The 14131-nt window shown below is 40.1% G+C and overlaps 1 long non-coding RNA gene across 2 annotated transcripts; it reads left to right on the top strand.

Annotated features, from left to right (window-relative positions):
* Positions 1-2626: 2626 nt before the first annotated feature.
* On the top strand, positions 2627-14123 carry LOC115782619 (uncharacterized). 2 transcript variants are annotated; one of them, XR_004020166.1, is made up of 7 exons: positions 2627-2761; positions 4348-4383; positions 4872-4957; positions 6760-6805; positions 7085-7162; positions 11526-11617; positions 13649-14123. It is a non-coding gene; the product is annotated as an uncharacterized LOC115782619 (long non-coding RNA). The 2 variants fall into 2 exon arrangements; XR_004020165.1 differs by having other exon boundaries at positions 2627-2825.
* The last annotated feature ends 8 nt before the right edge of the window (positions 14124-14131 follow it).

Raw genomic sequence — 14131 nt, 5'->3', positions numbered from 1 at the left:
TTGGGCAGGCATACGCATCGGCAGCGCTCCAGGTCGTTTACGGTCATTTGTGTATGAGGCTACAAAACAGAAATGTCACAGAAAGGACCTGTCCATCTGGGGCAGAGAGGAGGAAAAAGAGAAGATTAGAGGAAGAAAAAAACAAAGGTATGTTTCCATGAGCAATTACGACACCTTTTGTTGGTAACCAACGCCAAACGGTTGTGTAGTTAGCTATCGCTAGCTGGCTAGGTATGGTATTTATCAAAAAGCAACCTGTCAGCCTGTGTCACCGTCCTCAGTGTGTTTCTAGTTAATAAACGTTTTGCTTGGATCTTATTATCACGATCCTGGGTTTATAACCCAGCATATTATATTCCTTTATATATATATATATATATATATATATATATATATATATATATATATATATATATATATATATATATATATATATATATATATATATATATAATGTCTGTTTGGAGTATAACATGCAGTGTTCATAATGCGCGGTCCGCACAGTTAAGCAGCATTTAAAGTGTGATTCATTATTGAAGAATGTGATTATTGATTTTAAATGCCTTTGTTTAGACAGTTTGGCATTGTCCATTAAACAGTCCTAAAATTTAACTAAAAACTTAATATCTGAGTGTTTTAGACTAGTCAGTTAGTCTATTTTTTCCTTCATTTAGTCGACTAAGAAATTAGTCTCCAGGAACATCCCTAGTGATAATTATGCAATAGAATAACTTATAACTTAAATTATCATTCAAAACTTGTGTTTTGTCAGCTCAGATGTCCATTGCTTTATGTTTATTTTTGTAGAACTGAAACAGTTCAATATAAAGTAGACAAAAAATAAATTTAGAAGAAATAAAGAAGTTGAATACTTTTTCAGAATATCAGTACAGTACTGTGCAGAGCAAAAGCCCATTTCTTCATATTTTGCCAGGAAAATGGGAAATGGAATTTAAGTCGATATTTCATATGATCACCTTCATCAAAAGCTTCAATTCTCTTAGTCAAGCGTTCTTGTAATTTCTTTAACTGTTCTTTAGGAATATGTCTCCAAGCATCTTGAAGGACATTCCGAAGCTCTTCTTTGGATGTTGGTTGCCTTTTGTTCCCTTCTCTGTCAAGATGATCCCACACTGCAGTAATGTTGAAGTCTGGGCTCTGGGGGGACCAATCTGTGACTGATACAGTTGCATTGTGTGTTTTTCTGTCCTAGTATGTTTTTACTGCATTGGTTGTATGCTTGGGATCATTGTTCTGCTGAAAAATGAACCTGTTGCCGATCAGGCTCTTTCTGCATGGTGGATCAAAACCTGAAAGTACTTTCCTGCGTTCATAAAATCATCAGTTTTGATCCCCAACTCTACTGGCTGAAATGCTTCTTGAGACCATTCCTGATGAAGCTTCAGTGAACCGTAGATGGATTAACTTAAGGGGCAAATGCATCTCTCAGGTCCTGTGCAAGGTCTTTGCTGGAGTCTTTACTATTTCATAAGGACATGACTTTCAGGGGCTGTTCATCCGCTGTAGATGTTTATTAGGCCTGCCGCTTCTTCTTTTGTCCTCCATTTGTTCAGTTTTCTCAGTTTTATTAAGGGCACACTGCACATCACTGCTAAGATATGCCAAATTTTCAACTAAGGCCTCATTTAGACTTTTGCGCTGAATCTTTGTAGAGCCTACATACGTAACCTACATAAGTGGCCAACATCAGCCAGCATTTATACTTGTGTGAGGTGCATTTTGTATTAGTTAACTTGTGTGCCCCGGTGTTTTATATGCCGTGCCAGCCAATAGAAACAAATAAAATGCTTGGACTTTTTTCCTTGATCTTTGTTGTGGTCAGTTTTAAAGGTGCACGTCAGGTCACGCCATAGGTTACAGCATAGATTTCCCACTTAAGTATAAATCCCCTGGAACAGGTCTTTGGGAATCACCTTGTTAGTACAAAAATATTATTTTATGTCTGTCAGACTGTTTGGCATTTTTCATAGATTTAACTAAAGAAATTGGGACGAATTATGTTTCTGTGCCTAAAGATACAATTTAAATTTAAAATCTGTTATGTGTAGACTCCAGTTCATCCCTTCAGCATGTGCTTTTGAATAATTCATAGGTCAGTGTTAAATGGCTTTAAAAAAAAAAAAAAGAGGAAGAAAAAGAGAGACCTTCAAAAACAATTGCTGGAAACAATTGCTCAAGACAGCTTCAAGAAATTCTGGATGCAAAATATAAAGAAATGAGAGAAGAGTCAAGACTTGTTGAGACAGTGTTTTTTTAATGACAGCAGATGAACGTAACATTTTGTGGTTACACCGTTTCATGATATTCAATTCACACGTCCACAGTCACAATACAGTCGTGGTCAGAATACAGCTGAGATGACGTTAAGTCCCAGAACACTTGAATATTTTTACTGCACCAATGCAATCTTACTTAGCATCCAATCTGGAAGTTTCAAGAATCGAATCTAACTTAGTAGTCGGTACCGACTTCCGCTCTGCGCCTGTTTGTAAACATGCGTCAAAACCACGTGATCATGTCGACGCATTTCAGAGCCACGTCCAATCAGAAAACGGGGGTGTGTGCGTGTGGGCGTGTTCCAATTCTGTTGCTGTGAAAATGTCGATGGGCTACGGTTTTCATTAGGGCAAGGGACCACTCTGGATTCAGTGTTAACCAAGAGGTTGATGGGAGGTTACAGCATCTGTGAAGGAGCAGTGATGGTGAAAGAACCGGAGATGTTGTGAAAGAGTCGCTGCCGGTAAGCAGCGTAATCACCAGATCTTCAGGAAGAAACTGTTTATTTACATCCACTGGCTGCGCCTGTGAGTCATGTAACATGAAATGTATGGATATACGTTACAGTTTGCTATAAGCTGTTTTAGAGATGTTTAGGAACATGCTTCGCTTGTTTGTTTGTTTTGAGGGGGGGGGGGGGGGGGGGGGTTGTTGTTGTTTTGTTTTTTGTTTTTAACAGTATTATATAATCGTGGCATCGCTGTCCTTTCCTTGTTAAAACTATAATCTTAAAACAGTTGCTATTTCTCGTCCTATTAAAGGCCGATTAAAAATTACGCATGAACGTGATATGATTATTATAGTGCAGTGCGCAGTTTCCAGCGTTGTCTCCCATCGTTACCCGGAAATAAAAAAAAAGCAAGGTGTTTGCTCTGAACCGTTCCCTTATAAAACATGTCTGTGCGCATTTGTGGCTCATTTTGTTCGGTGACGGTGAGAGGGCAGAGTTGGGTGGGAAGGTGTGCTGGATGCTTGCTGCAGGAGGATGTTGCGCACTTCAATTTACCCCAGGAGTGAGTGGTCCATGCATCCATGCGGTACTGCGTAATGATTTATTTTTAAGAAAGCTATTGCTAAACTGTTTGTTTATGACTTTTAGTTCGCCATTAGGGGCGCATAAATAATTTAAATTTAGCTCGAGCTGTCATATGCGTGACTGTTGTGGTTGAATAAGTTTAAAATGAAGTTAGAGAATGAGGTAAAACTATTTTACTGTCAAAAATGTAATTCATGAAAGTATAAACTATAAAGGAGCTACTACTCTTTCAGTCAATTTGTGTGATAGACTGACTTTAATTGCACCTGTCAGAGTGTGTCATGCTAATATAGTACAGTGCATCCCTAGCTGAACATAATTAAACAGCCCCGTTGAAAGTTATATAAAATAACCAATAAAATATGCCCAAACTTAAAATTATATAAGATTTTTTTTTCTTTCATTGTTCATGAGCAAAATTAGATCCTTCAGTTACTGATTTTAAAACTTGATCTGGATTTTTTTCTAAAGGCTTATTATATATATATTTTTTAAAATTGTTGTTTGTTCATCTATATTGTGTGCCTCTGTTGTTCCAGTGCCTTGACTCAGCTCCATCCATCCAGAGGTTTCTGTCATACGCACTTTTTATTCCTGATGTAAACAAACCATCAGAGGGCAATACCCTTATTCAACACAGGATGGCGTATTTATGCAGCTTTCCAGAACAGTTTGTTCTGGAGCAAGAAAGTTATCTAAACAGTGTTCTTGGAATGAGTCAGATATTGGGAAGCATTGATGCAACACTACAGAATGAGGGTGAAACAGCAGCTTATGCATGTAAATTAGGGAAAGTGAATGATTTTTTTTTTCCATTCATTTTTGTGCCTAATAATGTTAGAAACGTTAAATGACTGCAGTCCTTTGACAAGTTGAGTTGCTTCAAATCTTCAAATGCACAGTAGGAGATCATTTCAGGGTTGTGATAGAAATCTTATAGGAATGTATTTGGAATTTAACGTGACAACTCAGTTCAGCTTCTTTGTCTGATATTGCTGTTCATCTTTTCACAGAGCAAAAATTGGCGTTCACTCAACTTCTCTTGAAAGGTGAGAACCAGCACACACAGTAAACACGGTCAGCTGCATCGAATGTAGAACAAATGGCAGAACAGTGCAGTAGCCCACTGTTTCTGTCAAATGGGGTCAAAAAGCCTAATAACTCTTGAAGGCTGTTAAGTCAAGGGTGTGGTCGATAGTTGGCAAATCTACATTTAAACAAATGATTACAATAGTTTGCAGCTGCACAATATCAACACGGCACATTTTACGTGTAACAAGTCATTTTATTACCTTATTTCATCATTGTTGTAAATAAAAATTTGCTCTACCTCATATAATTAGGCCTTCAGTGTGGGCCTGTAGTACTTTTAACAATGCACATTTTATTATAGATGTACTATTTCTGTCCTTTATGCTTCTGCTGTAACACAGTCCATTCCCTTGTAGAATCAATAAAGTATCTATGAATCTATCTATGATTTGTAAAACATAGTGAGACCAGAATCTGCTAAACATTCGAATTAATGTTTTCTTAGGACCACCTCTGAGGGTAAAACTCTGCCAGGCGCTTCATCATAAGTGACCCATGCTTGAACCATTCAGAGTGGCAGCTGAAAACCAGGTAATAATTTTGTTTCAATTAAGTCAGTGTAAAGACTTTTCTTGCATAACATCAAAATATATATGTGGCTGCATTCAGGATTTTTATTCTTTGTTCCCATTGCAGCCATAAAACAATATCAATGGAGCTGACTGGGCACCTTTCCAAGGGAGCAATTAAAGTTTAGGAAGTGGAACAGGCATGGCTGATAGATGACATGGCTAAAATTAACACACTGCCCACTGGATGAGGATAATAAATAGCTGACAGGAAGGACCGATGCTTTAAAGCATGTACCCTTAAAGCCATATCTGTCAGCACAACCGCTGCCACACTAAAATGACCTGTTCCTGTTAGAGGGCTACAGGTTGGAGCCTTTAGGAAATATCTGTAATGTTTGGAAATGAATAAAATGCAACCACCACAGTGACCTGAGGTTATTCAGTATAATATTCAGTATTGTCGGTGACTAAGGTTAGAAATGCCTGCAACTTAAAGTCAAGAAATACTATATCTTTAAGTGTGAGTATTATATCATCTTAACAGAAAGTTTGACACTTGACAGAGTAAAGCTCAACTTGCAACCATATTTCTTAGTCTTTTTTTGTAGTCATCTTGCAAGAGATGCACAGTTAGAGGGAGGACATCTTCATCCTAGAGGAGCAGATAAACCTCAATCCTCTGATCGATACCGTCTGCTTCTACCAGTCTGCACGGAGCAAACATGCTTTGATCCCTCGGATCCCTTACATTTCCTATATAGCTTGAGGGTGAAAGCTGATTCTTTTAGCTGTGCTCTTCTTTCTCAATCCTGTAAGGTGAAGCTGTGGGCTTCGTGTTCTTGGGGCTCCAGTGGGGGGGGGGGATTAGGACATCACGAGCTACAAGTGCTTCAGGGAAGAAAATTTACAGCCACATGAAATGCTGGAAATCTGCACTTGTAACTGGAGAATAATGGAAAATTTAAGGCATAAAAATAGAGAGCATAGTTTGTGCTTCAGAGGCTCGATCAAGCCTTTGAAATCCCCGTAAAACTAAAAGGTTTAGGGGATCAGTGTGACCGGACTGCAGCTCAAAAATATTCTCGAAACATCGTTGACTGCAGCTCAGCACTTGAGTACAAGCTTGCAGTTATAATGTTGGATATAAACGTCTTCCCCCGTGGAATGATTCTTGTGTTTTTTTGTTTTTTTTTAAATTATGAATTATTAATAAAAGCACTAGTTCAGTGTTCACATTGTCACATATCCCTGATATAAATAGGTGTGGCCATGTACAGGCAGACAAAATTTCATTTAGTTTTTGTTAGCTGAGACAAAGCTTTTGTTTCAGTTTAGCATATAAAGGGGACTTTATGCTTCTGTAATGTGAACAGACCTAATGGGCACAGACAAGCTCATAAAAGAGACAGAACCAAGCTTGTTCCTCTGCCTGCACGCTGTTTCCTGTATTATTTACAGTATTGTTTGCACTGATTCTAATATCATTTTCATTAGGCTTAACTTTCTTTCGACCAATTTTGTACATTGACACCGAGAAGTCATTCGTTGCATTTTTATCTTGATTTTAATGGTTGTATCTAACAGTACACTTCAGTCCTTCTGTTGTTTTTATTTCTTGTGACAGACAAGGCGCAAATTTGTCGTATTTTTCTGGAGTTGAAGGGGAATGGCTATTGTAGTACTCATAAGGCAGCAATACTAGATGTAACGTGTCGTGTCTAATGGAATATAAACAGATGGTCTTGAATCATATCAATTTCATAAGGTAAACTGAATGATTTTAATGGTTGTTTTTAACTTGTTCCTCTTATTTTCCTGCAGCGCCAACGTCTCGTTTACGTTAGAAATGAAGAAACATCTGCTCGAGGTATGTGAACAATCAGATAAACTGTAACCCGATTTCTTAAAATAAACTCAATTAACGTTTGACTGAATTGAAACAGACTATTTATAAGCCAGGAAGCACAGTCCTTTTGAGGATATTGCCGCATTCCTGGTTTACATCTAATACAGCACTCATGTATAAATCTCGTGCTTAAAAGCTTAATCACTTACAAAGCTTGCATTCTTTTTACAATGTTCCTCATTAGATGATACTATATTTTGAAAAGAAACAGTTACTAACAGTGTCCTGTGTTTCCTTTAGGGCAGCGCTGAGGTGAAAGAGGAAGTACATGTGGTTGGGCTATTCATGGTCTTCATGTGTCAGAGTGGGGATATGATGGTCAGTCACTTTAGTCTGTGTACATTTTTCCTTTTTTAATCTCGAGGTAGAACGCGGTGACTGTGGAACCGTAAGCATCCTACATCATAAATCACCATGTTAGGCAGAGCCGCTCAGTGTTAACCAGAGCACTGTTTGGTTCAGAGATGAGTTCAATTCTTTGTTAGACAGCTTTAAACGGCCAAAGGACCATCTGAGTGCTTATGCAACAGATACACACTCTGGTGATGTGCCTTTAAAACCAGTGGGTTGTCAGGTGATCGAGGAAGCTCAGTCAGCCCAGCCTCACAGACAGAGGAGCCAGAGTGTGTCTCTAGCTGAGAGCAGAGAGGAGAGTGCCAGAGAGGAGGGCAACGGAGAGGGAGAGACCCAATTATAAGGGACATAGGGGGAAATGGGGACACAGCAACGTCACAGAGTGGGAGAGAGGGAGCCTTGGTGGTAGGGTCCCTTTAACTGTAGTCTGCTCATGCTCACTTGCCTTCTGTGACAGCTAGCAAGTGTGTTTCAGGCTCAGCTTGATCAAGAGGCTGCGTTGTGTAGCCACAACAGTGGTATAAAAGCACAGAGAATTAAGTGCTGCGTCACACTCAGGAAGAGGAATTGCGTGATCATGCGCGCGTGTGCACAGCTGTGCGTGCGTGTGCGTGAACGCGCACGTACATATGCATTTGTGTGGGGGTCTATTCTGTTTTTGTGTATATGTGTTAGTTCGAAGTAGCAACCTTAATGGCAGTTCTGCTGTTGCAACAAGATTAAAATAAAGAGTGCGTGTGTTTAAGAGCCAAGCAGAGGGAGATACAGAGAGGGAGGGAGAGCAAGCCAGAGAGTGAGAAAGAGAGAGAGATTTTGGATTAGTTGCTACGTCACTTTTTCATGTCGGGAGAAACAGAAGCTGAGATAACAGAAGCCCAGAGTCATCGTCAGTCGTTTTCCACCTGGAGTGGCCACAGTGGTTTCGGATAACCTCGCCTTTCTCCTCCTCTTCCTCTTCCTCTTCCTCCTTGGTAGTTTTGACGTGGGCTGCCTGTCGCTGAGTGTGTGTGTGTGTGTGTGTGTGTGTGTGAGTGTGTGTGTGTGTGTGTGTGTGTGAGTGTGTGTTTGTGTGTGCGCGCACTGTGTAGTTCCTGTGAGCTGGTACCGGAGTTCCAACATGGATGCTGAAGATGTGACACAGTTTCAATAGGTCTTGTTATGATAGCATGGTAAGGTGTGCGCTGGGCGGGCAGAGGTGCGACAAAAGGGTTAACAAAAGAATATTCTGGAGGGTTCTTAATATCACAGCGAAGCTCGGTCAGGAATGTTTTGCTGATTCGAACAACGCTTCCTTTTTTTTTTTTTTTTTTTGCCAACATCACCTCAAGAAATACGGATGATTGTATTGGCGGAAATAGGTGAACACAGTCATGCGCGGTGTTGTCTGACCTGTTATGAAATGGTATTACATGTTTAATACACCAATATATAGCGTGTACAGATGCAGCACGGTGGACAGCATAGCAAATCAAAATGCGGTTTGCTGTTGAATTCAGCCACAAGAGTGAGATTTTTTTATTTTTTTTAATGTCGGCACACACGTGAAGTGTATATACATACCTATGTATATATATGCATATTCACATTGTTGACTGCAGGCCTACTTTTTTGTGGTTAACTCATGTTGAAGTTGAAGCAAAGAGTGAGCATCCACAGGGAGAGGTATGTGTCTGCGGTGGGAGAGACTGTTGAGGATCCGGTTGTATTTTGCTATCAGATAACAGCATGTGGCTAGTGGCACTTTCATCATGTGATTTGTTTTGTTTTTTTTTAACCCTCAAGCGCCACTGGGATTTGGCAAAACCCTTCCCAGGACACATTTGTTTCTGCGTAGTTAGGAGAGACAGAGGTGATGACGCAGTCATTTCTGGGCTGGACTTCTCGCTAATCGGTACACAGCTCGTATCTCTATCTGTTTATCTGCGCCTCGTTCTCGCTCCTGGAGAAAGGGACAGGAAGAAGGAGCTAAATGTCATGGCTCGGGATCAGAGAGGGAGAGGAACTGATAAAAGAAAGAAAGATGAGAAGAGAGGGAAGTTGTTTACCTTGTTCTCTTGGTGACTCTGCCTTGGCTTCTCTCCAGTTCACATGCAGTGGACTTCCTAAAGCTGCTGCATCACAGGCCATCGTGCCAAAGCTGAACTCTCATTGGATGGGGAGGAGCTCCCCAAGGTCTACGAGCTTCACAGCAGTACTTTATTGGTTTTTAGCAAGCAAGCAGCTGGAGTTCAATCTCTAATTGGTTGGGGAGGGCTCTTCTCTAATACTTAGGTTTTGCTCTTGTAGAAACACTTTTCCATGGATACACGCTTGGCTTATATATTTAAATGGACCGACTTCTTTATTGTTAAAAAGGTGTTTTCTCTGAGGCTTTAGGAACCTGGTAGATGATCAATCGGCTCAATTTCAGCTATTTTCTTTTACAAGGAAAAATTTAGTCTTTTTGTGAAGTGCCCGTCAATCTGATAATGACATTTCTGACTTTCCCTGTCTGTTATTTGCAGAGTGTTTTACAGGTAATATGAATTTTACATCAATTTATAAGTTGTTGGGCTCCACAAGAATTTCTGTATAAGCTACAGAGGTCCATTTAAATACTTGTTTATCTTATAGCAGTTATGTTTATTCTACATTCTCATCCTTGCCTCCAGATATGTTTTCATATTTTTGCCTCTGAGCTGCTTTGCACAGAATCTCTAGGCTGTACCAGTTTTTAATTAGAATTTATGAACTAGAGGTACACCAAAGGAATTCTGTTTTTTTTTTTTCTAGCTATTCAAAACACATTACATATTCACTTCCAGGGACCTTCCTAATTTAGAATGGCATATCAGTTCCTTTCTAGGAAATCAAAGGAAACTGCAGGGCCTGTGAAATAAAATGTTTAATGAGGCTTTGTCGTTTACTATGGACTGAGCTCATCAGCATGTTCTGCATAGCCTCGCTGCCTGGCACTCAGATACCTGTGCGGTTATGCACTGCAGATGGCAACCTCAGCAATTACATAAATCCTCAGACGAGAGAGGTTTTTCTCGTTCTCCTGGCTTGAAGTCCACTATCCACACTATGCTACATTTCTGAAGTGATGCAAGAGCGTGTGCGGCTGCCCAGTGGTCTGCATTGCAGCTCCTGCTCCTAGAGTCAGTGTCGTGCCTGTGCCTCGCTCTCTATTCTAAATCTGCTGACGGTATAAAAAGCTTTTTACTATCATGGCCGTTTTATTTATTTTGCTTTTTGAAAAGATGATTACGAAGAACACGATTCCTAGCATCAGCGCTAAAGCTGGCACAGTTCCAGTCACCTTAAAAGTATTGAGGAGGGTGGCGGTCTGTCGTGCACCTTGTACATCAACACAAGGCAAAAGTACTGTGTTTTTGTTAACTGTGTAAAATAGATTCATGACACATTTATCCAAAGCTGTATTTTAACCTGGCAGGATTTGGTTGATGTTTTGACAAGTACAACTGTAAGCGGTAATGTTGCTTTTCATGTGTGCTTTGCTGCAGTTTACTCCCGGCGTCTTAATGTCAGATAAATAAGGACTGATATTTATCGCCGCTTTTCCTGAGGTGCCTCACAGTTCCACTGTGAATCTGTCGATGACTGCTCTCCGAAGGCCTCCTGTCCCTTTAAATCTTTTATAAGCATTACACAACAGGTCCAGTGGCACACAAGCAACAAACAACCCGAAAAAGAAAGCTGACAGGGTTGAGCCAGCCAGGGGAAGGAACCAGACACCTACAGACAGACAGGCCCTCTGATCGGAGCCGTCACTGTGGCTACCACGCAAACACACTCACATACATAGCCTTACTCGCCCTCACACACAACCAACCACAACAAACAAACAACATGGTTTTGCTTGGTCAGTCTGAAGGCTGATAAGGATTCATAATTGCCGTAGGAATTGCGTCCTTCTGCTTCGTCTTTGTGAAAATCCAGGTAAATCGCATTTGATATTTTGAGGCTCAGTGCCTGGGGTTCCCCAAATTGGTCTTAAATCAGTTTAAAGAATAAGTATTTCTGGGTGTCGTCTTTGTAAATATTAAGAAATTAGGGCAGAGTGTGTTCTCGAGGTTTTAAAGCAAAATAATTCATTTCCAGTGGTCGTTTCCCCTACATTCAGAGAGTAATAACAGAATAAAGAAAACGAGGATTGTTGAAATGAGTGGGCTGTTATGTACTTTTGTTGAGGCACTTGGCAAGAAGTCCGTGAACTGGCCACTACCTGTCCTTGCCCCACCCTCCTAGTGTCTTGTAGCCATGTTTCTGCGTCATGGCTCGTACTGCCAGCGATTGACTGCCACTCCTTGCTTTTCCCGTGTAGTGGCTGGAGAGCAACGTAACAATCATCCTCTTTACTCTACTGAGCAACCGAGAGAAGAGGATTTATCAAGGTCTGTCTGCATAGAGCTGCAGGTGAGCCCGTGTGTTAGAGACATACAGTACAGTGGGAGCATTTTTCTGTTTATCTGTTCTTTTTTGGCCCTTCACACATCCACAAAGCTTGGATCAAGTAGCAGATCAGCCGTGTGGGCGTGTTCGAGAGAAATAGATTGAGACAGAGAGGTGTTCTGGTGCTTTCTCAGTGGTTTTCCATTTCATCTCTCTCTCTCTCTGTCGCTCTCGCTCTGCCATCACCTGCTTCCCTTCTCTCTGATTTCTGAAAAAGTGAATCAAACTTACTTTGTGAGCACAAACCTGAGGCAAGTCATCTCAGAGTTCATCATGCTTAGCCTCCCTTAAGCAGCCTTGGACCAGCATCTTTTTCCATTTAGAAACAAGATGTGAGACAGAGAGGCTTAAAACTTACTGTGCCTTTTACTAATTCACTGGCATGAATTAGCATGAGAAACAGATGAGGCATACACTTAATGTGACGTGCTCTCTGAATACTCTTTTTCAGCGTGATCTTGTAAAGATTACTGAAGTCAGCTTTCCCAGCTTGAAGAAAGAACTAGTGTATTTTGTCTTTTGTGGTTAATGCCACCGATGTTGTCATTTTCTTGTGGGTGTTTGGTTAATGTGTAATTCATTTCTGCAAACAGAGCATTATATTCACAGAGTTAGCAATGGTTCCGTGAACAATGCCTCAGAGGACGACTTCTGTTTCTACATTAAGTAACATTTTAGGTAACAGATTAAAAATATCTGTCAGCTTAGTGTAATTAATTAATTCAGTGTCAATGAAAAGTCATCTCAGAATGAGGACGTAACTTTAGAGGATATGCTGAGTATCCAAGTTTGTACCAGTCTCAAACCTCTTGTTTCCAAAACACATCAAAACTTTATGAAAATTGTAATTCCAATATAAGAATCTTGTTGCAGACTCCTAAATCTAGGCTGTCTCCCAGGCTGCTGCCGTATCAGTAAGTGCTTCACATCTGGGGTATCTGTCATACACTTTGTGTTAATTACAGTACATCCAGATATCAGGCTACGTGTTTATCTGATGCATCAGTACTGTTTCCTTTTGTTCTTTCATCTTTTCCTTTCAGTTCAAGTGAAATATTCTTCCTTTTGTTCTTTCATCTTTTCCTTTCAGTTCAAGTGAAATATTCTTCTCATCCACTTTAACAAAGTTCTGCACGGTGCTTACATCACACTCATTATATTGTGAAAAAATCTGGTTGTAAAGTTCTGTTTATATATTTTTTTTTCCATTTTCAGCTAAAAAAAAAAAAAAAAAAAGAATTTTCTAGCCTGTTCTAGATTCTGCGGTTTTACCCCACAGAAGGCTGCCTTTTCTCAGAGGTTCCCCCTTTGGAAGCTGGTTTCAGATGGTGGCTTAGAGTATTGTCATCTATCTAGCACCATTTGAAATCAGTGTTCTTAGGGTGGGAAGTACGTTTCATTGACCAGCATCAGGGAGCTGTGAGGCATCGAAAGACGTGCTCAGTGATAAAGCTACAATATGGAAATGTCACCACTGAACGGTGGAGCGCCACTCGCAGGACTACAAACTTCTAGTCTCCAATGGTGTTATGACAGCTCATGCTTTTTGTCCTCTTTCCAAGGTTGACCGATTTCTTTTGGTGTTCAGAGTCTGCTTCTGTTTCTAGCACCATTTGAAATCGGTTACAGTGAAGGACAGATCTCATCTTACCTTGAGGAGGATTTTGCAGCTAATTGGCCTTTCTTTTATTGGCTGCAGCTTAATCTTTAGACAATGGGCTTTAAAATCATAAAAACCATCTTTGGGGATATACAACTCAAAAGTTTGGGGTCACCCAGAAGATTCCAGATTTTTTAATGAAGTCTTTAACATCACTTAACTGCTTATCAAGTTCAGAGACATTCAAGAAGCAAAAGGAAGCGTACAACCTCAATAGGAAATGGCATTTGTTTCTTAGTGACTTTACTAAGATTTTAATTTTTTTTGGCCACTTTGAGACAATCACCTTCACCAAGGCTGATCATTGCTTTTTTTTTTTTTTTTTTAACCATCAGGATCTGACAGGATCTCAGAAGTGGACCTTCAGTTGGTCCATCTACTGTTCACTGACGCCTCATCAGAAATGGTCTCACTGGAAGGGCGGCTATCACGACATTAAGATGCACAAGAACTGGTGGCAACAGGTCTTAATGGATCAATTAATCCAAACTTGAAAATTTTGGCTTGTGTTATGTATGGAAGAACAACAGTGAGTCTGCAGCTATCTGTAAAACATGGTAGAGGCTCTATCATGGTTTTGGCAGTGAGTGGTGTGAAAAGTGATGGAAATGTGAACTTAGAAAAGTACACATTTTGATCCACCATGAGAATAGTAGACTTTGCTTTTGCTTTATATACTGTTATCTCCATGTATGCCTGCATATTTCAATTAAACTGTCTAAGAACTTTTAAACAGTACTAAAGATATTCTATTGTTTATGAATTGATAAAAACTTTACATATACGCACATTATCAGGACAACGTTAACACACCGACA

Source organism: Archocentrus centrarchus, chromosome 7 (assembly GCF_007364275.1).
Source record: "Archocentrus centrarchus isolate MPI-CPG fArcCen1 chromosome 7, fArcCen1, whole genome shotgun sequence".
Lineage (NCBI taxonomy): Eukaryota > Metazoa > Chordata > Actinopteri > Cichliformes > Cichlidae > Archocentrus > Archocentrus centrarchus.
The sequence above is the reverse complement of the archived record's forward strand: the minus strand, read 5'-3'. Positions and strand labels throughout refer to the sequence as shown.